Source organism: Urocitellus parryii (assembly GCF_045843805.1).
Source record: "Urocitellus parryii isolate mUroPar1 chromosome 13 unlocalized genomic scaffold, mUroPar1.hap1 SUPER_13_unloc_10, whole genome shotgun sequence".
NCBI lineage: Eukaryota > Metazoa > Chordata > Mammalia > Rodentia > Sciuridae > Urocitellus > Urocitellus parryii.
Window position 1 is genome coordinate 235090 of NW_027551762.1, and position 24749 is coordinate 259838.

Genomic DNA, 24749 nt, shown 5'->3' on the forward strand with positions numbered 1-24749 from the left:
TGAATCAGCCTCTTGGCCCTGTGTGAGGCTGTGGCTTAGATTGTCAGCACCTGATGGATTGAAGAAAGATCCCATGTGTGCATCCAAAGCCAAAATGGCAAAAAAGCAGTCATTTTGGATGAAGTCTCTCGCCTTCCTCTGTAAGGTTCCTGACCTCCATCAAGAGAGCATTGGGATGCTTTGGGTCAAATGAGTTCTTCAAAGCCCTGCAGAGGCTAGCCCATAGGTGCTTGGGTTTTCTCCTGACTCCAATTCACACAAAGAATCTATACCCCGCAGTCAGTAGGCCTCAAATTGGAGAAGCAGAGCAGTATTAAAGGCAGGCCTATTTGATCACTCCTGGTGCACAGGAAGGCTGTCCAGGCCACCATGATATTAGGCAAATGAGGGGCAAGGGAGCTTATTGTGGACAATGTCATGGGCTGCGCCCCTGATGGAAACCTCCAGCCAGAGGTTATGATGAGTGTGTATATGGAAGAAGATGAGGGCCATGTGGCAGTGTTTTGGTTGGAATTGTGGTCCTTTGTGTGGCGGTTGGAAGAGATGACTGGGTCCACCTTGGCTTGAACTCTGGTGTGATTCCCCTTGGAGACTGAGTTCTGGAACTGACCTCAGAGAAGTATTGCCATGAACTGTGTTGAGATTTTAGTAGGCCACGCATGAGAGTCACCCTTGGAAACTGAGATCTAGGCCCAGGTTGGCTTTCCACAGAGCACTGGGAATCTCAGCCAGGATATCACATGATTTTATTCTTACACACCTGGCAGCCATCATTGAGAGTCAAAACACACATGGACCTCACATGGTAGACCTCAGTGGGCCTGGCTTCATGCGACCTTTTGGCCACTCTTTGGGAAGCCTTGTTTGTGAGATTTCTCCAGAGCTTTCATTGAAATGAGCTTCCTCACCATTTAATGGTTCCTGAATGAATGGAAACCCACAGTGCCTCCAACTTCATCCTTGAAAAATGGCTCGATAAATACCATGAAATTTTGAAGTTCCCATGACCAGGTGGCACTGGAGAACCTTTGGATGTCCTGTTGCTGATCAGGAGTGTACCAGACAGTGCCTTGATTGACTGGGTTTCATGAAAATGGTGTACAACAGAGATGCCAGTAAGTTGGGGCCTGCTGAGTAGTGGGCCTAGAGAAGTGGTGTGCAGGAGTGTGATAAAACATCTGTGGTAGGGCCATGTGGATCTGACATTGGCTTCCAAATGGCTTGTGACTGACATGGTGTAGCCGGCAGACACTTATAGGTAAAGGCATCTTGTTATATGGAGAGGTTTCAGGGCAATGTTCAGAATCAGGTTGCTAGGGTCAAGGGGGCAAGCTCTGTGGGATAGAAGACTGGTTGGTGCATTCTCCTAGGACCCTGACCCACCACACGTGACAGAACTCCCTCCTGCACTGTGTCCCAGTTGAACTCCTTGTATTTCATGAAGCAAATACCAAACTCCCAGTGCAGCAGCAAGAAACACCAGGAAAAGTAGAGGAGGACCAAATGGCTTCACAGTCCACACGGGGAGACACTTAGCCTCCAGTGGCCACTGTGGACCTACAAAGAGAGAATTCAGCACTTCTGCCTCATGTTCATTGGAAAATCAGAAACCATGTCCTCCAGGTCACATAGATGCAGACCCAGCTTTGATGGTCTCACTCCAAAGGAAGCTAAAGCTCCTGACAACAACATAGATTTCAAGTGCCCAACCTCAGAGGCAGTTTCTCACGAAGTCTTTAGGCCAGCAGAGCTCCATGTTTGTGGAGTGTTTACCCTGTCCCTTACTTATGGAAACTCCTCTACCACCTCCAAGGTTGTGAACTCCTGAGCATTTTGCATTCCACATATGTATCCACAGATTTTCTAACTCTTCCCCTCGAGTTGCTTCTTCCTTGGGGCGAAGGTCATGTCAAGGCATTGTTCTGGATGAGAGTGGGAAGATTTTTGTGTAGCACGTATTTGCATACACATTGGATTCATTTCCTATTTTCCATTTGAAATACTGATTCCCTGACACTAACCCATACCCTACTAGACTCTGACTATGAATCCTAATATGATGGAGAAAAAGAACCCAAACAGAATAGAAATACAAGCAGTTCAGAGGAGGCATGGTGTATAGTTGCACTTGCCTTTTGCATTATAAAGGGTAGGTGTTATAAATCTAGTCCAATTGAATAGAAATAGTTCTCCATGTGTTTTTAAAGTTAACAAATATGTGAATTCCTGTCTCCCTTTCTCTGTAGCCTATTCAGCACATGTATTTTTACATGCACATAAAGAATCCTACCTGGTATCCCACGTATATTCTTGTGAGGTGGCTGACTTGGCAGATACAAATTGTGAGAAGAGATCACTCCTCCCAAACGCTGTTGGAACTGAAAATTCAATCTATGGGTGAGCTTCCTACTTGAACAACAGGATACAAAAATCCATGTTCAGTAAAATAAATATTTTTGGATCTGTGGATGATATATATTTCATCATGAATTTCGAATGGCATATATATTTCGAATTTTTAATGTCTGTGTGTGTGTTTTGTGTGTGTGTGAGTATATATAGATATATATATACACACACAGACACAAACTCTCTCCAGATTTTTCAAAATATGAAATATATGTGTCTTATGATACATTCCCTAAATTCATTCATGTTCATATATGTGGATTTATAATCATCTTTTCACAAGATTATTCTCAGAAATATTTATCCACCTGAAATACATATTTTTTTCCTAGTACTGAAAACTAACTTCAGTGGATGGTGCATAGAAATCCTAATCTTTCTACAGTAACTGACCCAGTTTAACATCAATGCAAGTAGATTCCTATGGGACATGATGTGTATTTTGACGTTCATTTTTATTCAACACTGGTACCTTACTATTTCTTCAGCTGATGCACATCATAGGATGTATATTTCATCCTCAAGTTTAAAAATTTCTAGGCATTTGGTTCACTTTCAATCCCCTCCTGCTTCAGAACACATGTATTCCTCCATGTTTCTTGACTGGTTCCTTCATGAGACATCTTTCCAAACACATGATTTTCCATTTCCATAATCACTTTTGAAGCAAAACTCACACACCCTTCAGGGTAAACCATAACCCTAATATTGCCATTAGGTGTATAACTGGTAGGAATGAATGATTGTGTATCAATATAAGATTTCCTATATACTTTCAGATATCAACTCAATCCATTATTTCAATTGGAAGCAGTTATATGATTTATTCACAGTATGGTCTATTCATGCATTATCTCTATATTCATAGACCCAGGGTACACCTATTTGTACCCCCAAATACTAATTAATACGTCTTCAACATATTGCTCCCAGCAATGGTGGAAGAAATACTCATGTCACCTGATCTACATATACATTTGATCACTGTCATATTCTGGACACAAAATGCAAAGGTCACACTTATGATTGTAGCAAAGCCTAATTGGAAAGTGAGCATGGATTACTAAAAACTTCCTTCTCCAGGTTGCCTAATGCTCTCCAATGTCAATCCTATTGGTGACTACACACTTGTTTCTTCCTAAGATTACATATTCAACCTCAACCCTGTTGAAAATGTCTAATCCAATCACTCACCTTATACTTTGCCTGATTTCCTAATGTCTCTATTGATATCTGCTGTCCTACCTATTTTTCCCCAGTTCATCATTGTGACTCACTCTTCACATGTGCTGACATTTACATTCACTCTCTAACCGACACCCAATTGCTAAAGAACTTTTGGTCCAAATTTTACACTCACTCTTCTGCCTAAACCTACCGACTAGCTTCCTAATCTTACCTACTCTCCCTTTTTGACTGGATGTTCTCTTCTACATTCAATCATCCAAGGTACATGGTCCTATGCCATTGTATATCAATTTATCTGAGACATCTGTGCAGAATGTAATTCAACGCTACGTATCCCAATCAAGGGCCCAATGCCCTTCTGGCCTTCAAATCTTACTTAGATTTCTGTTTTCATACATATATTTCACCTATGTATGATTATAAATATCGCAGGTTCCCAATACCATTCTACAACCAGCAGAATGATTCCTAACCCAAATCGAACATGTTCTTAACCCTAACCAGACACTGTTCCCTCAATCTAACTTTACAGAAGAGCAGGGACAGAGTTGGTCTTACAATACAGGAATGGAGGGGATCTTCCACCTGCTGAGAACCTCAAAGGTCCATGCAGAAATGAACCCTGGAAAAGATGTAGGCAGCTATGAAGGACCTGAGAGAGCAAAAGTCATCTTCCATGGCCATCAACCTGGTCAGGATGAAGGGATGTGTCTGAATGAGCCTCTCTCTTCTTAATGTAGACAAGATGGACCAAACCAGGCCTGTGTGGAGAAGTGTTCCTTGGTGCCTATGGTTGATATTCCATTCTAACTTGTGAAAGTGTCACAGGAAGCAGGGGCAGCCTCCATCTCCTGGGACCCTTGCAAGCAACTGTTAGGACACAGTGGTTGCCAGGCAGTGACCTCATTCAGTTCCTGAAGGAAGTGACCTCACCTCACTTCCTTGGTGATGGAACTCTCTGAACTTGGGATCCAGGAAGCCAGGCACCCAGAGGCAGTCCCAGTCCCAGTCCCAGTGGGCTCACTTGTTTGGATTTACCAAGGACAGAGTCAGTCTTCCTTGGTCCCTACTGATTTGAGGATGGCCAAATGCCAGGAAAGCACTGAAGAGGGCCCGGCCTGAGAAAGCAGGTAGTGGCTCACCGCTGGCTCCTGACAACTTCACAGAGTTGGCCAAGGAGGCCAGATCTGAGACAGGACAGGCCATTTCGGGGCAACATAGTATGGCCCAGCAGTCAGACGACACTCCGGGTAGTCACAGACCTACTTGGGGGAAGGAGGTGCCTTTGTGGGTGTGGGGGTGAGTTTGTGGATTTGTCTCATGTTCTGAGAATAGGTAGGAAAGGCGGTTTGTTTGTTTGGAGTGGACTGTTTCCAGTAAGTCTTTTGACAAGGCGAGTGTTTCTAAGTTTGTGTATCTCACTGTGTCCCTGGTTGTAGACATTAGAAAAGAGAATGCATCAATGGATGTGTCCTGTCTAGTAGAAAGCTTCCCAGTCTTCATCCTGCCCAGTTTATGAATGGACTGCCGCTTGCCTTATGGATGGGCAACACCTACTATCTTCCTAAGTTCCTGTTTTCTTCCTGCATTCTGGCCACTCTCCAGAATAGGCTCATGGTTTTGTGTCCAAGATATGTACCACCTCCAAGCTCTGTGACATGGCCATGTATTGGATAGCTGAAAGGAATGGTGAGCATGTCAGAAAACTCAGATATCAGTGGGACCAATAAAGTCTCAGTGGAGAAAGCCTGCTTTGGGCCTTTTGCTTACCTATTGTTCTGTTGCCCTGAATGTCAGGAAGGCCTTTGCCTCAGGGCACCCCTTTGTGAAGCCTGAAGAAAACAGTTTTCAAATGGAAATGAATGGGCATCACCTGTGGCTCTTTGCTTCATTGCTTTGCAAAGGGATGTGTCTGAATCAGCCTCTTGGCCCTGTGTGAGGCTGTGGCTTAGATTGTCAGCACCTGATGGATTGAAGAAAGATCCCATGTGTGCATCCAAAGCGAAAATGGCAAAAAAGCAGTCATTTTGGATGAAGTCTCTCGCCTTCTTCTGTAAGGTTCCTGACCTCCATCAAGAGAGCATTGGGATGCTTTGGGTCAAATGAGTTCTTCAAAGCCCTGCAGAGGCTAGCCCATAGGTGCTTGGGTTTTCTCCTGACTCCAATTCACACAAAGAATCTATACCCCGCAGTCAGTAGGCCTCAAATTGGAGAAGCAGAGCAGTATTAAAGGCAGGCCTATTTGATCACTCCTGGTGCACAGGAAGGCTGTCCAGGCCACCCTGATATTAGGCAAATGAGGGGCAAGGGAGCTTATTGTGGACACTGTCATGGGCTGCGCCCCTGATGGAAACCTCCAGCCAGAGGTTATGATGAGTGTGTATATGGAAGAAGATGAGGGCCATGTGGCAGTGTTTTGGTTGGAATTGTGGTCCTTTGTGTGGCGGTTGGAAGAGATGACTGGGTCCACCTTGGCGTGAACTCTGGTGTGATTCCCCTTGGAGACTGAGTTCTGGAACTGACCTCAGAGAAGTATTGCGATGAACTGTGTTGAGATTTTAGTAGGCCACGCATGAGAGTCGCCCTTGGAAACTGAGATCTAGGCCCAGGTTGGCTTTCCTCAGAGCACTGGGAATCTCAGCCAGGATATCACATGATTTTATTCTTACAGACCTGGCAGCCATCATTGAGAGTCAAAACACACATGGACCTCACATGGTAGACCTCAGTGGGCCTGGCTTCATGCGACCTTTTGGCCACTCTTTGGGAAGCCTTGTTTGTGAGATTTCTCCAGAGCTTTCATTGAAATGAGCTTCCTCACCATTTAATGGTTCCTGAATGAATGGAAACCCACAGTGCCTCCAACTTCATCCTTGAAAAATGGCTCGATAAATACCATGAAATTTTTAAGTTCCCATGACCAGGTGGCACTGGAGAACCTTTGGATGTCCTGTTGCTGATCAGTAGTGTACCAGACAGTGCCTTGATTGACTGGGTTTCATGAAAATGGTGTACAACAGAGATGCCAGTAAGTTGGGGCCTGCTGAGTAGTGGGCCTAGAGAAGTGTTGTGCAGGAGTGTGATAAAACATCTGTGGTAGGGCCATGTGGATCTGACATTGGCTTCCAAATGGCTTGTGACTGACATGGTGCAGCCGGCAGACACTTATATGTAAAGGCATCTTGTTATATGGAGAGGTTTCAGGGCAATGTTCAGAATCAGGTTGCTAGGGTCAAGGGGGCAAGCTCTGTGGGATAGAAGACTGGTTGGTGCATTCTCCTAGGACCCTGACCCACCACACGTGACAGAACTCCCTCCTGCACTGTGTCCCAGTTGAACTCCTTGTATTTCATGAAGCAAATACCAAACTCCCAGTGCAGCAGCAAGAAACACCAGGAAAAGTAGAGGAGGACCAAATGGCTTCACAGTCCACACGGGGAGACACTTAGCCTCCAGTGGCCACTGTGGACATACAAAGAGAGAATTCAGCACTTCTGCCTCATGTTCATTGGAAAATCAGAAACCATGTCCTCCAGGTCACATAGATGCAGACCCAGCTTTGATGGTCTCACTCCAAAGGAAGCTAAAGCTCCTGACAACAACATAGATTTCAAGTGCCCAACCTCAGAGGCAGTTTCTCACGAAGTCTTTAGGCCAGCAGAGCTCCATGTTTGTGGAGTGTTTACCCTGTCCCTTACTTATGGAAACTCCTCTACCACCTCCAAGGTTGTGAACTCCTGAGCATTTTGCATTCCACATATGTATCCACAGATTTTCTAACTCTTCCCCTCGAGTTGCTTCTTCCTTGGGGCGAAGGTCATGTCAAGGCATTGTTCTGGATGAGAGTGAGAAGATTTTTGTGTAGCACGTATTTGCATACACATTGGATTCATTTCCTATTTTCCATTTGAAATACTGATTCCCTGACACTAACCCATACCCTACTAGACTCTGACTATGAATCCTAATATGATGGAGAAAAAGAACCCAAACAGAATAGAAATACAAGCAGTTCAGAGGAGGCATGGTGTATAGTTGCACTTGCCTTTTGCATTATAAAGGGTAGGTGTTATAAATCTAGTCCAATTGAATAGAAATAGTTCTCCATGTGTTTTTAAAGTTAACAAATATGTGAATTCCTGTCTCCCTTTCTCTGTAGCCTATTCAGCACATGTATTTTTACATGCACATAAAGAATCCTACCTGGTATCCCACGTATATTCTTGTGAGGTGGCTGACTTGGCAGATACAAATTGTGAGAAGAGATCACTCCTCCCAAACGCTGTTGGAACTGAAAATTCAATCTATGGGTGAGCTTCCTACTTGAACAACAGGATACAAAAATCCATGTTCAGTAAAATAAATATTTTTGGATCTGTGGATGATATATATTTCATCATGAATTTCGAATGGCATATATATTTCGAATTTTTAATGTCTGTGTGTGTGTTTTGTGTGTGTGTGAGTATATATAGATATATATATACACACACAGACACAAACTCTCTCCAGATTTTTCAAAATATAAAATATATGTGTCTTATGATACATTCCCTAAATTCATTCATGTTCATATATGTGGATTTATAATCATCTTTTCACAAGATTATTCTCAGAAATATTTATCCACCTGAAATACATATTTTTTTCCTAGTACTGAAAACTAACTTCAGTGGATGGTGCATAGAAATCCTAATCTTTCTACAGTAACTGACCCAGTTTAACATCAATGCAAGTAGATTCCTATGGGACATGATGTGTATTTTGACGTTCATTTTTATTCAACACTGGTACCTTACTATTTCTTCAGCTGATGCACATCATAGGATGTATATTTCATCCTCAAGTTTAAAAATTTCTAGGCATTTGGTTCACTTTCAATCCCCTCCTGCTTCAGAACACATGTATTCCTCCATGTTTCTTGACTGGTTCCTTCATGAGACATCTTTCCAAACACATGATTTTCCATTTCCATAATCACTTTTGAAGCAAAACTCACACACCCTTCAGGGTAAACCATAACCCTAATATTGCCATTAGGTGTATAACTGGTAGGAATGAATGATTGTGTATCAATATAAGATTTCCTATATACTTTCAGATATCAACTCAATCCATTATTTCAATTGGAAGCAGTTATATGATTTATTCACAGTATGGTCTATTCATGCATTATCTCTATATTCATAGACCCAGGGTACACCTATTTGTACCCCCAAATACTAATTAATACGTCTTCAACATATTGCTCCCAGCAATGGTGGAAGAAATACTCATGTCACCTGATCTACATATACATTTGATCACTGTCATATTCTGGACACAAAATGCAAAGGTCACACTTATGATTGTAGCAAAGCCTAATTGGAAAGTGAGCATGGATTACTAAAAACTTCCTTCTCCAGGTTGCCTAATGCTCTCCAATGTCAATCCTATTGGTGACTACACACTTGTTTCTTCCTAAGATTACATATTCAACCTCAACCCTGTTGAAAATGTCTAATCCAATCACTCACCTTATACTTTGCCTGATTTCCTAATGTCTCTATTGATATCTGCTGTCCTACCTATTTTTCCCCAGTTCATCATTGTGACTCACTCTTCACATGTGCTGACATTTACATTCACTCTCTAACCGACACCCAATTGCTAAAGAACTTTTGGTCCAAATTTTACACTCACTCTTCTTCCTAAACCTACCGACTAGCTTCCTAATCTTACCTACTCTCCCTTTTTGACTGGATGTTCTCTTCTACATTCAATCATCCAAGGTACATGGTCCTATGCCATTGTATATCAATTTATCTGAGACATCTGTGCAGAATGTAATTCAACGCTACGTATCCCAATCAAGGGCCCAATGCCCTTCTGGCCTTCAAATCTTACTTAGATTTCTGTTTTCATACATATATTTCACCTATGTATGATTATAAATATCGCAGGTTCCCAATACCATTCTACAACCAGCAGAATGATTCCTAACCCAAATCGAACATGTTCTTAACCCTAACCAGACACTGTTCCCTCAATCTAACTTTACAGAAGAGCAGGGACAGAGTTGGTCTTACAATACAGGAATGGAGGGGATCTTCCACCTGCTGAGAACCTCAAAGGTCCATGCAGAAATGAACCCTGGAAAAGATGTAGGCAGCTATGAAGGACCTGAGAGAGCAAAAGTCATCTTCCATGGCCATCAACCTGGTCAGGATGAAGGGATGTGTCTGAATGAGCCTCTCTCTTCTTAATGTAGACAAGATGGACCAAACCAGGCCTGTGTGGAGAAGTGTTCCTTGGTGCCTATGGTTGATATTCCATTCTAACTTGTGAAAGTGTCACAGGAAGCAGGGGCAGCCTCCATCTCCTGGAACCCTTGCAAGCAACTGTTAGGACACAGTGGTTGCCAGGCAGTGACCTCATTCAGTTCCTGAAGGAAGTGACCTCACCTCACTTCCTTGGTGATGGAACTCTCTGAACTTGGGATCCAGGAAGCCAGGCACCCAGAGGCAGTCCCAGTCCCAGTCCCAGTGGGCTCACTTGTTTGGATTTACCAAGGACAGAGTCAGTCTTCCTTGGTCCCTACTGATTTGAGGATGGCCAAATGCCAGGAAAGCACTGAAGAGGGCCCGGCCTGAGAAAGCAGGTAGTGGCTCACCGCTGGCTCCTGACAACTTCACAGAGTTGGCCAAGGAGGCCAGATCTGAGACAGGACAGGCCATTTCGGGGCAACATAGTATGGCCCAGCAGTCAGACGACACTCCGGGTAGTCACAGACCTACTTGGGGGAAGGAGGTGCCTTTGTGGGTGTGGGGGTGAGTTTGTGGATTTGTCTCATGTTCTGAGAATAGGTAGGAAAGGCGGTTTGTTTGTTTGGAGTGGACTGTTTCCAGTAAGTCTTTTGACAAGGCGAGTGTTTCTAAGTTTGTGTATCTCACTGTGTCCCTGGTTGTAGACATTAGAAAAGAGAATGCATCAATGGATGTGTCCTGTCTAGTAGAAAGCTTCCCAGTCTTCATCCTGCCCAATTTATGAATGGACTGCGGCTTGCCTTATGGATGGGCAACACCTACTATCTTCCTAAGTTCCTGTTTTCTTCCTGCATTCTGGCCACTCTCCAGAATAGGCTCATGGTTTTGTGTCCAAGATATGTACCACCTCCAAGCTCTGTGACATGGCCATGTATTGGATAGCTGAAAGGAATGGTGAGCATGTCAGAAAACTCAGATATCAGTGGGACCAATAAAGTCTCAGTGGAGAAAGCCTGCTTTGGGCCTTTTGCTTACCTATTGTTCTGTTGCCCTGAATGTCAGGAAGGCCTTTGCCTCAGGGCACCCCTTTGTGAAGCCTGAAGAAAACAGTTTTCAAATGGAAATGAATGGGCATCACCTGTGGCTCTTTGCTTCATTGCTTTGCAAAGGGATGTGTCTGAATCAGCCTCTTGGCCCTGTGTGAGGCTGTGGCTTAGATTGTCAGCACCTGATGGATTGAAGAAAGATCCCATGTGTGCATCCAAAGCGAAAATGGCAAAAAAGCAGTCATTTTGGATGAAGTCTCTCGCCTTCCTCTGTAAGGTTCCTGACCTCCATCAAGAGAGCATTGGGATGCTTTGGGTCAAATGAGTTCTTCAAAGCCCTGCAGAAGCTAACCCATAGGTGCTTGGGTTTTCTCCTGACTCCAATTCACACAAAGAATCTATACCCCGCAGTCAGTAGGCCTCAAATTGGAGAAGCAGAGCAGTATTAAAGGCAGGCCTATTTGATCACTCCTGGTGCACAGGAAGGCTGTCCAGGCCACCCTGATATTAGGCAAATGAGGGGCAAGGGAGCTTATTGTGGACACTGTCTTGGGCTGCGCCCCTGATGGAAACCTCCAGCCAGAGGTTATGATGAGTGTGTATATGGAAGAAGATGAGGGCCATGTGGCAGTGTTTTGGTTGGAATTGTGGTCCTTTGTGTGGCGGTTGGAAGAGATGACTGGGTCCACCTTGGCTTGAACTCTGGTGTGATTCCCCTTGGAGACTGAGTTCTGGAACTGACCTCAGAGAAGTATTGCCATGAACTGTGTTGAGATTTTAGTAGGCCACGCATGAGAGTCACCCTTGGAAACTGAGATCTAGGCCCAGGTTGGCTTTCCACAGAGCACTGGGAATCTCAGCCAGGATATCACATGATTTTATTCTTACACACCTGGCAGCCATCATTGAGAGTCAAAACACACATGGACCTCACATGGTAGACCTCAGTGGGCCTGGCTTCATGCGACCTTTTGGCCACTCTTTGGGAAGCCTTGTTTGTGAGATTTCTCCAGAGCTTTCATTGAAATGAGCTTCCTCACCATTTAATGGTTCCTGAATGAATGGAAACCCACAGTGCCTCCAACTTCATCCTTGAAAAATGGCTCGATAAATACCATGAAATTTTTAAGTTCCCATGACCAGGTGGTACTGGAGAACCTTTGGATGTCCTGTTGCTGATCAGGAGTGTACCAGACAGTGCCTTGATTGACTGGGTTTCATGAAAATGGTGTAGAACAGAGATGCCAGTAAGTTGGGGCCTGCTGAGTAGTGGGCCTAGAGAAGTGGTGTGCAGGAGTGTGATAAAACATCTGTGGTAGGGCCATGTGGATCTGACATTGGCTTCCAAATGGCTTGTGACTGACATGGTGCAGCCGGCAGACACTTATAGGTAAAGGCATCTTGTTATATGGAGAGGTTTCAGGGCAATGTTCAGAATCAGGTTGCTAGGGTCAAGGGGGCAAGCTCTGTGGGATAGAAGACTGGTTGGTGCATTCTCCTAGGACCCTGACCCACCACACGTGACAGAACTCCCTCCTGCACTGTGTCCCAGTTGAACTCCTTGTATTTCATGAAGCAAATACCAAACTCCCAGTGCAGCAGCAAGAAACACCAGGAAAAGTAGAGGAGGACCAAATGGCTTCACAGTCCACACGGGGAGACACTTAGCCTCCAGTGGCCACTGTGGACATACAAAGAGAGAATTCAGCACTTCTGCCTCATGTTCATTGGAAAATCAGAAACCATGTCCTCCAGGTCACATAGATGCAGACCCAGCTTTGATGGTCTCACTCCAAAGGAAGCTAAAGCTCCTGACAACAACATAGATTTCAAGTGCCCAACCTCAGAGGCAGTTTCTCACGAAGTCTTTAGGCCAGCAGAGCTCCATGTTTGTGGAGTGTTTACCCTGTCCCTTACTTATGGAAACTCCTCTACCACCTCCAAGGTTGTGAACTCCTGAGCATTTTGCATTCCACATATGTATCCACAGATTTTCTAACTCTTCCCCTCGAGTTGCTTCTTCCTTGGGGCGAAGGTCATGTCAAGGCATTGTTCTGGATGAGAGTGGGAAGATTTTTGTGTAGCACGTATTTGCATACACATTGGATTCATTTCCTATTTTCCATTTGAAATACTGATTCCCTGACACTAACCCATACCCTACTAGACTCTGACTATGAATCCTAATATGATGGAGAAAAAGAACCCAAACAGAATAGAAATACAAGCAGTTCAGAGGAGGCATGGTGTATAGTTGCACTTGCCTTTTGCATTATAAAGGGTAGGTGTTATAAATCGAGTCCAATTGAATAGAAATAGTTCTCCATGTGTTTTTAAAGTTAACAAATATGTGAATTCCTGTCTCCCTTTCTCTGTAGCCTATTCAGCACATGTATTTTTACATGCACATAAAGAATCCTACCTGGTATCCCACGTATATTCTTGTGAGGTGGCTGACTTGGCAGATACAAATTGTGAGAAGAGATCACTCCTCCCAAACGCTGTTGGAACTGAAAATTCAATCTATGGGTGAGCTTCCTACTTGAACAACAGGATACAAAAATCCATGTTCAGTAAAATAAATATTTTTGGATCTGTGGATGATATATATTTCATCATGAATTTCGAATGGCATATATATTTCGAATTTTTAATGTCTGTGTGTGTGTTTTGTGTGTGTGTGAGTATATATAGATATATATATACACACACAGACACAAACTCTCTCCAGATTTTTCAAAATATGAAATATATGTGTCTTATGATACATTCCCTAAATTCATTCATGTTCATATATGTGGATTTATAATCATCTTTTCACAAGATTATTCTCAGAAATATTTATCCACCTGAAATACATATTTTTTTCCTAGTACTGAAAACTAACTTCAGTGGATGGTGCATAGAAATCCTAATCTTTCTACAGTAACTGACCCAGTTTAACATCAATGCAAGTAGATTCCTATGGGACATGATGTGTATTTTGACGTTCATTTTTATTCAACACTGGTACCTTACTATTTCTTCAGCTGATGCACATCATAGGATGTATATTTCATCCTCAAGTTTAAAAATTTCTAGGCATTTGGTTCACTTTCAATCCCCTCCTGCTTCAGAACACATGTATTCCTCCATGTTTCTTGACTGGTTCCTTCATGAGACATCTTTCCAAACACATGATTTTCCATTTCCATAATCACGTTTGAAGCAAAACTCACACACCCTTCAGGGTAAACCATAACCCTAATATTGCCATTAGGTGTATAACTGGTAGGAATGAATGATTGTGTATCAATATAAGATTTCCTATATACTTTCAGATATCAACTCAATCCATTATTTCAATTGGAAGCAGTTATATGATTTATTCACAGTATGGTCTATTCATGCATTATCTCTATATTCATAGACCCAGGGTACACCTATTTGTACCCCCAAATACTAATTAATACGTCTTCAACATATTGCTCCCAGCAATGGTGGAAGAAATACTCATGTCACCTGATCTACATATACATTTGATCACTGTCATATTCTGGACACAAAATGCAAAGGTCACACTTATGATTGTAGCAAAGCCTAATTGGAAAGTGAGCATGGATTACTAAAAACTTCCTTCTCCAGGTTGCCTAATGCTCTCCAATGTCAATCCTATTGGTGACTACACACTTGTTTCTTCCTAAGATTACATATTCAACCTCAACCCTGTTGAAAATGTCTAATCCTATCACTCACCTTATACTTTGCCTGATTTCCTAATGTCTCTATTGATATCTGCTGTCCTACCTAGTTTTCCCCAGTTCATCATTGTGACTGACTCTTCACATGTGCTGACATTTACATTCACTCTCTAACCGACACCCAATTGCTAAAGAACTTTTGGTCCAAATTTTACACTCACTCTTCTTCCTAAACCTACCGACTAGCTTCCTAATCTTACCTACTCTCCCTTTTTGACTGGATGTTCTCTTCTACATTCAATCATCCAAGGTACATGGTCCTATGCCATTGTATATCAATTTATCTGAGACATCTGTGCAGAATGTAATTCAAAGCTACGTATCCCAATCAAGGGCCCAATGCCCTTCTGGCCTTCAAATCTTACTTAGATTTCTGTTTTCATACGTATATTTCACCTATGTATGATTATAAATATCGCAGGTTCCCAATACCATTCTACAACCAGCAGAATGATTCCTAACCCAAATCGAACATGTTCTTAACCCTAACCAGACACTGTTCCCTCAATCTAACTTTACAGAAGAGCAGGGACAGAGTTGGTCTTACAATGCAGGAATGGAGGGGATCTTCCACCTGCTGAGAACCTCAAAGGTCCATGCAGAAATGAACCCTGGAAAAGATGTAGGCAGCTATGAAGGACCTGAGAGAGCAAAAGTCATCTTCCATGGCCATCAACCTGGTCAGGATGAAGGGATGTGTCTGAATGAGCCTCTCTCTTCTTAATGTAGACAAGATGGACCAAACCAGGCCTGTGTGGAGAAGTGTTCCTTGGTGCCTATGGTTGATATTCCATTCTAACTTGTGAAAGTGTCACAGGAAGCAGGGGCAGCCTCCATCTCCTGGGACCCTTGCAAGCAACTGTTAGGACACAGTGGTTGCCAGGCAGTGACATCATTCAGTTCCTGAAGGAAGTGACCTCACCTCACTTCCTTGGTGATGGAACTCTCTGAACTTGGGATCCAGGAAGCCAGGCACCCAGAGGCAGTCCCAGTCCCAGTCCCAGTGGGCTCACTTGTTTGGATTTACCAAGGACAGAGTCAGTCTTCCTTGGTCCCTACTGATTTGAGGATGGCCAAATGCCAGGAAAGCACTGAAGAGGGCCCGGCCTGAGAAAGCAGGTAGTGGCTCACCGCTGGCTCCTGACAACTTCACAGAGTTGGCCAAGGAGGCCAGATCTGAGACAGGACAGGCCATTTCGGAGCAACATAGTATGGCCCAGCAGTCAGATGACACTCCGGGTAGTCACAGACCTACTTGGGGGAAGGAGGTGCCTTTGTGGGTGTGGGGGTGAGTTTGTGGATTTGTCTCATGTTCTGAGAATAGGTAGGAAAGGCGGTTTGTTTGTTTGGAGTGGACTGTTTCCAGTAAGTCTTTTGACAAGGCGAGTGTTTCTAAGTTTGTGTATCTCACTGTGTCCCTGGTTGTAGACATTAGAAAAGAGAATGCATCAATGGATGTGTCCTGTCTAGTAGAAAGCTTCCCAGTCCTCATCCTGCCCAATTTATGAATGGACTGCCGCTTGCCTTATGGATGGGCAACACCTACTATCTTCCTAAGTTCCTGTTTTCTTCCTGCATTCTGGCCACTCTCCAGAATAGGCTCATGGTTTTGTGTCCAAGATATGTACCACCTCCAAGCTCTGTGACATGGCCATGTATTCGATAGCTGAAAGGAATGGTGAGCATGTCAGAAAACTCAGATATCAGTGGGACCAATAAAGTCTCAGTGGAGAAAGCCTGCTTTGGGCCTTTTGCTTACCTATTGTTCTGTTGCCCTGAATGTCAGGAAGGCCTTTGCCTCAGGGCACCCCTTTGTGAAGCCTGAAGAAAACAGTTTTCAAATGGAAATGAATGGGCATCACCTGTGGCTCTTTGCTTCATTGCTTTGCAAAGGGATGTGTCTGAATCAGCCTCTTGGCCCTGTGTGAGGCTGTGGCTTAGATTGTCAACACCTGATGGATTGAAGAAAGATCCCATGTGTGCATCCAAAGCGAAAATGGCAAAAAAGCAGTCATTTTGGATGAAGTCTCTCGCCTTCCTCTGTAAGGTTCCTGACCTCCATCAAGAGAGCATTGGGATGCTTTGGGTCAAATGAGTTCTTCAAAGCCCTGCAGAAGCTAACCCATAGGTGCTTGGGTTTTCTCCTGACTCCAATTCACACAAAGAATCTATACCCCGCAGTCAGTAGGCCTCAAATTGGAGAAGCAGAGCAGTATTAAAGGCAGGCCTATTTGATCACTCCTGGTGCACAGGAAGGCTGTCCAGGCCACCCTGATATTAGGCAAATGAGGGGCAAGGGAGCTTATTGTGGACACTGTCTTGGGCTGCGCCCCTGATGGAAACCTCCAGCCAGAGGTTATGATGAGTGTGTATATGGAAGAAGATGAGGGCCATGTGGCAGTGTTTTGGTTGGAATTGTGGTCCTTTGTGTGGCGGTTGGAAGAGATGACTGGGTCCACCTTGGCGTGAACTCTGGTGTGATTCCCCTTGGAGACTGAGTTCTGGAACTGACCTCAGAGAAGTATTGCCATGAACTGTGTTGAGATTTTAGTAGGCCACGCATGAGAGTCACCCTTGGAAACTGAGATCTAGGCCCAGGTTGGCTTTCCACAGAGCACTGGGAATCTCAGCCAGGATATCACATGATTTTATTCTTACACACCTGGCAGCCATCATTGAGAGTCAAAACACACATGGACCTCACATGGTAGACCTCAGTGGGCCTGGCTTCATGCGACCTTTTGGCCACTCTTTGGGAAGCCTTGTTTGTGAGATTTCTCCAGAGCTTTCATTGAAATGAGCTTCCTCACCATTTAATGGTTCCTGAATGAATGGAAACCCACAGTGCCTCCAACTTCATCCTTGAAAAATGGCTCGATAAATACCATGAAATTTTTAAGTTCCCATGACCAGGTGGCACTGGAGAACCTTTGGATGTCCTGTTGCTGATCAGGAGTGTACCAGACAGTGCCTTGATTGACTGGGTTTCATGAAAATGGTGTACAACAGAGATGCCACTTATATGTAAAGGCATCTTGTTATATGGAGAGGTTTCAGGGCAATGTTCAGAATCAGGTTGCTAGGGTCAAGGGGGCAAGCTCTGTGGGATAGAAGACTGGTTGGTGCATTCTCCTAGGACCCTGACCCACCACACGTGACAGAACTCCCTCCTGCACTGTGTCCCAGTTGAACTCCTTGTATTTCATGAAGCAAATACCAAACTCCCAGTGCAGCAGCAAGAAACACCAGGAAAAGTAGAGGAGGACCAAATGGCTTCACAGTCCACACGGGGAGACACTTAGCCTCCAGTGGCCACTGTGGACATACAAAGAGAGAATTCAGCACTTCTGCCTCATGTTCATTGGAAAATCAGAAACCATGTCCTCCAGGTCACATAGATGCAGACCCAGCTTTGATGGTCTCACTCCAAAGGAAGCTAAAGCTCCTGACAACAACATAGATTTCAAGTGCCCAACCTCAGAGGCAGTTTCTCACGAAGTCTTTAGGCCAGCAGAGCTCCATGTTTGTGGAGTGTTTACCCTGTCCCTTACTTATGGAAACTCCTCTACCACCTCCAAGGTTGTGAACTCCTGAGCATTTTGCATTCCACATATGTATCCACAGATTTTCTAACTCTTCCCCTCGAGTTGCTTCTTCCTTGGGGCGAAGGTCATGTCAAGGCATTGTTCTGGATGAGAGTGGGAAGATTTTTGTGTAGCACGTATTTGCATACACATTGGATTCATTTCCTATTTTCCATTTGAAATACTGATTCCCTGACACTAACCCATACCCTACTAGACTCTGACTATGAATCCTAATATGATGGAGAAAAAGAACCCAAACAGAATAGAAATACAAGCAGTTCAGAGGAGGCATGGTGTATAGTTGCACTTGCCTTTTGCATTATAAAGGGTAGGTGTTATAAATCTAGTCCAATTGAATAGAAATAGTTCTCCATGTGTTTTTAAAGTTAACAAATATGTGAATTCCTGTCTCCCTTTCTCTGTAGCCTATTCAGCACATGTATTTTTACATGCACATAAAGAATCCTACCTGGTATCCCACGTATATTCTTGTGAGGTGGCTGACTTGGCAGATACAAATTGTGAGAAGAGATCACTCCTCCCAAACGCTGTTGGAACTGAAAATTCAATCTATGGGTGAGCTTCCTACTTGAACAACAGGATACAAAAATCCATGTTCAGTAAAATAAATATTTTTGGATCTGTGGATGATATATATTTCATCATGAATTTTGAATGGCATATATATTTCGAATTTTTAATGTCTGTGTGTGTGTTTTGTGTGTGTGTGAGTATATATAGATATATATATACACACACAGACACAAACTCTCTCCAGATTTTTCAAAATATGAAATATATGTGTCTTATGATACATTCCCTAAATTCATTCATGTTCATATATGTGGATTTATAATCATCTTTTCACAAGATTATTCTCAGAAATATTTATCCACCTGAAATACATATTTTTTTCCTAGTACTGAAAACTAACTTCAGTGGATGGTGCATAGAAATCCTAATCTTTCTACAGTAACTGACCCAGTTTAACATCAATGCAAGTAGATTCCTATGGGACATGATGTGTATTTTGACGTTCATTTTTATTCAACACTGGTACCTTACTATTTCTTCAGCTGATGCACATCATAGGATGTATATTTCATCCTCAAGTTTAAAAATTTCTAGGCATTTGGTTCACTTTCAATCCCCTCCTGCTTCAGAACACATGTATTCCTCCATGTTTCTTGACTGGTTCCTTCATGAGACATCTTTCCAAACACATGATTTTCCATTTCCATAATCACTTTTGAAGCAAAACTCACACACCCTTCAGGGTAAACCATAACCCTAATATTGCCATTAGGTGTATAACTGGTAGGAATGAATGATTGTGTATCAATATAAGATTTCCTATATACTTTCAGATATCAACTCAATCCATTATTTCAATTGGAAGCAGTTATATGATTTATTCACAGTATGGTCTATTCATGCATTATCTCTATATTCATAGACCCAGGGTACACCTATTTGTACCCCCAAATACTAATTAATACGTCTTCAACATATTGCTCCCAGCAATGGTGGAAGAAATACTCATGTCACCTGATCTACATATACATTTGATCACTGTCATATTCTGGACACAAAATGCAAAGGTCACACTTATGATTGTAGCAAAGCCTAATTGGAAAGTGAGCATGGATTACTAAAAACTTCCTTCTCCAGGTTGCCTAATGCTCTCCAATGTCAATCCTATTGGTGACTACACACTTGTTTCTTCCTAAGATTACATATTCAACCTCAACCCTGTTGAAAATGTCTAATCCAATCACTCACCTTATACTTTGCCTGATTTCCTAATGTCTCTATTGATATCTGCTGTCCTACCTATTTTTCCCCAGTTCATCATTGTGACTCACTCTTCACATGTGCTGACATTTACATTCACTCTCTAACCGACACCCAATTGCTAAAGAACTTTTGGTCCAAATTTTACACTCACTCTTCTGCCTAAACCTACCGACTAGCTTCCTAATCTTACCTACTCTCCCTTTTTGACTGGATGTTCTCTTCTACATTCAATCATCCAAGGTACATGGTCCTATGCCATTGTATATCAATTTATCTGAGACATCTGTGCAGAATGTAATTCAACGCTACGTATCCCAATCAAGGGCCCAATGCCCTTCTGGCCTTCAAATCTTACTTAGATTTCTGTTTTCATACATATATTTCACCTATGTATGATTATAAATATCGCAGGTTCCCAATACCATTCTACAACCAGCAGAATGATTCCTAACCCAAATCGAACATGTTCTTAACCCTAACCAGACACTGTTCCCTCAATCTAACTTTACAGAAGAGCAGGGACAGAGTTGGTCTTACAATACAGGAATGGAGGGGATCTTCCACCTGCTGAGAACCTCAAAGGTCCATGCAGAAATGAACCCTGGAAAAGATGTAGGCAGCTATGAAGGACCTGAGAGAGCAAAAGTCATCTTCCATGGCCATCAACCTGGTCAGGATGAAGGGATGTGTCTGAATGAGCCTCTCTCTTCTTAATGTAGACAAGATGGACCAAACCAGGCCTGTGTGGAGAAGTGTTCCTTGGTGCCTATGGTTGATATTCCATTCTAACTTGTGAAAGTGTCACAGGAAGCAGGGGCAGCCTCCATCTCCTGGGACCCTTGCAAGCAACTGTTAGGACACAGTGGTTGCCAGGCAGTGACCTCATTCAGTTCCTGAAGGAAGTGACCTCACCTCACTTCCTTGGTGATGGAACTCTCTGAACTTGGGATCCAGGAAGCCAGGCACCCAGAGGCAGTCCCAGTCCCAGTCCCAGTGGGCTCACTTGTTTGGATTTACCAAGGACAGAGTCAGTCTTCCTTGGTCCCTACTGATTTGAGGATGGCCAAATGCCAGGAAAGCACTGAAGAGGGCCCGGCCTGAGAAAGCAGGTAGTGGCTCACCGCTGGCTCCTGACAACTTCACAGAGTTGGCCAAGGAGGCCAGATCTGAGACAGGACAGGCCATTTCGGGGCAACATAGTATGGCCCAGCAGTCAGACGACACTCCGGGTAGTCACAGACCTACTTGGGGGAAGGAGGTGCCTTTGTGGGTGTGGGGGTGAGTTTGTGGATTTGTCTCATGTTCTGAGAATAGGTAGGAAAGGCGGTTTGTTTGTTTGGAGTGGACTGTTTCCAGTAAGTCTTTTGACAAGGCGAGTGTTTCTAAGTTTGTGTATCTCACTGTGTCCCTGGTTGTAGACATTAGAAAAGAGAATGCATCAATGGATGTGTCCTGTCTAGTAGAAAGCTTCCCAGTCTTCATCCTGCCCAGTTTATGAATGGACTGCCGCTTGCCTTATGGATGGGCAACACCTACTATCTTCCTAAGTTCCTGTTTTCTTCCTGCATTCTGGCCACTCTCCAGAATAGGCTCATGGTTTTGTGTCCAAGATATGTACCACCTCCAAGCTCTGTGACATGGCCATGTATTGGATAGCTGAAAGGAATGGTGAGCATGTCAGAAAACTCAGATATCAGTGGGACCAATAAAGTCTCAGTGGAGAAAGCCTGCTTTGGGCCTTTTGCTTACCTATTGTTCTGTTGCCCTGAATGTCAGGAAGGCCTTTGCCTCAGGGCACCCCTTTGTGAAGCCTGAAGAAAACAGTTTTCAAATGGAAATGAATGGGCATCACCTGTGGCTCTTTGCTTCATTGCTTTGCAAAGGGATGTGTCTGAATCAGCCTCTTGGCCCTGTGTGAGGCTGTGGCTTAGATTGTCAGCACCTGATGGATTGAAGAAAGATCCCATGTGTGCATCCAAAGCGAAAATGGCAAAAAAGCAGTCATTTTGGATGAAGTCTCTCGCCTTCTTCTGTAAGGTTCCTGACCTCCATCAAGAGAGCATTGGGATGCTTTGGGTCAAATGAGTTCTTCAAAGCCCTGCAGAGGCTAGCCCATAGGTGCTTGGGTTTTCTCCTGACTCCAATTCACACAAAGAATCTATACCCCGCAGTCAGTAGGCCTCAAATTGGAGAAGCAGAGCAGTATTAAAGGCAGGCCTATTTGATCACTCCTGGTGCACAGGAAGGCTGTCCAGGCCACCCTGATATTAGGCAAATGAGGGGCAAGGGAGCTTATTGTGGACACTGTCATGGGCTGCGCCCCTGATGGAAACCTCCAGCCAGAGGTTATGATGAGTGTGTATATGGAAGAAGATGAGGGCCATGTGGCAGTGTTTTGGTTGGAATTGTGGTCCTTTGTGTGGCGGTTGGAAGAGATGACTGGGTCCACCTTGGCGTGAACTCTGGTGTGATTCCCCTTGGAGACTGAGTTCTGGAACTGACCTCAGAGAAGTATTGCGATGAACTGTGTTGAGATTTTAGTAGGCCACGCATGAGAGTCGCCCTTGGAAACTGAGATCTAGGCCCAGGTTGGCTTTCCTCAGAGCACTGGGAATCTCAGCCAGGATATCACATGATTTTATTCTTACAGACCTGGCAGCCATCATTGAGAGTCAAAACACACATGGACCTCACATGGTAGACCTCAGTGGGCCTGGCTTCATGCGACCTTTTGGCCACTCTTTGGGAAGCCTTGTTTGTGAGATTTCTCCAGAGCTTTCATTGAAATGAGCTTCCTCACCATTTAATGGTTCCTGAATGAATGGAAACCCACAGTGCCTCCAACTTCATCCTTGAAAAATGGCTCGATAAATACCATGAAATTTTTAAGTTCCCATGACCAGGTGGCACTGGAGAACCTTTGGATGTCCTGTTGCTGATCAGTAGTGTACCAGACAGTGCCTTGATTGACTGGGTTTCATGAAAATGGTGTACAACAGAGATGCCAGTAAGTTGGGGCCTGCTGAGTAGTGGGCCTAGAGAAGTGTTGTGCAGGAGTGTGATAAAACATCTGTGGTAGGGCCATGTGGATCTGACATTGGCTTCCAAATGGCTTGTGACTGACATGGTGCAGCCGGCAGACACTTATATGTAAAGGCATCTTGTTATATGGAGAGGTTTCAGGGCAATGTTCAGAATCAGGTTGCTAGGGTCAAGGGGGCAAGCTCTGTGGGATAGAAGACTGGTTGGTGCATTCTCCTAGGACCCTGACCCACCACACGTGACAGAACTCCCTCCTGCACTGTGTCCCAGTTGAACTCCTTGTATTTCATGAAGCAAATACCAAACTCCCAGTGCAGCAGCAAGAAACACCAGGAAAAGTAGAGGAGGACCAAATGGCTTCACAGTCCACACGGGGAGACACTTAGCCTCCAGTGGCCACTGTGGACATACAAAGAGAGAATTCAGCACTTCTGCCTCATGTTCATTGGAAAATCAGAAACCATGTCCTCCAGGTCACATAGATGCAGACCCAGCTTTGATGGTCTCACTCCAAAGGAAGCTAAAGCTCCTGACAACAACATAGATTTCAAGTGCCCAACCTCAGAGGCAGTTTCTCACGAAGTCTTTAGGCCAGCAGAGCTCCATGTTTGTGGAGTGTTTACCCTGTCCCTTACTTATGGAAACTCCTCTACCACCTCCAAGGTTGTGAACTCCTGAGCATTTTGCATTCCACATATGTATCCACAGATTTTCTAACTCTTCCCCTCGAGTTGCTTCTTCCTTGGGGCGAAGGTCATGTCAAGGCATTGTTCTGGATGAGAGTGAGAAGATTTTTGTGTAGCACGTATTTGCATACACATTGGATTCATTTCCTATTTTCCATTTGAAATACTGATTCCCTGACACTAACCCATACCCTACTAGACTCTGACTATGAATCCTAATATGATGGAGAAAAAGAACCCAAACAGAATAGAAATACAAGCAGTTCAGAGGAGGCATGGTGTATAGTTGCACTTGCCTTTTGCATTATAAAGGGTAGGTGTTATAAATCTAGTCCAATTGAATAGAAATAGTTCTCCATGTGTTTTTAAAGTTAACAAATATGTGAATTCCTGTCTCCCTTTCTCTGTAGCCTATTCAGCACATGTATTTTTACATGCACATAAAGAATCCTACCTGGTATCCCACGTATATTCTTGTGAGGTGGCTGACTTGGCAGATACAAATTGTGAGAAGAGATCACTCCTCCCAAACGCTGTTGGAACTGAAAATTCAATCTATGGGTGAGCTTCCTACTTGAACAACAGGATACAAAAATCCATGTTCAGTAAAATAAATATTTTTGGATCTGTGGATGATATATATTTCATCATGAATTTCGAATGGCATATATATTTCGAATTTTTAATGTCTGTGTGTGTGTTTTGTGTGTGTGTGAGTATATATAGATATATATATACACACACAGACACAAACTCTCTCCAGATTTTTCAAAATATAAAATATATGTGTCTTATGATACATTCCCTAAATTCATTCATGTTCATATATGTGGATTTATAATCATCTTTTCACAAGATTATTCTCAGAAATATTTATCCACCTGAAATACATATTTTTTTCCTAGTACTGAAAACTAACTTCAGTGGATGGTGCATAGAAATCCTAATCTTTCTACAGTAACTGACCCAGTTTAACATCAATGCAAGTAGATTCCTATGGGACATGATG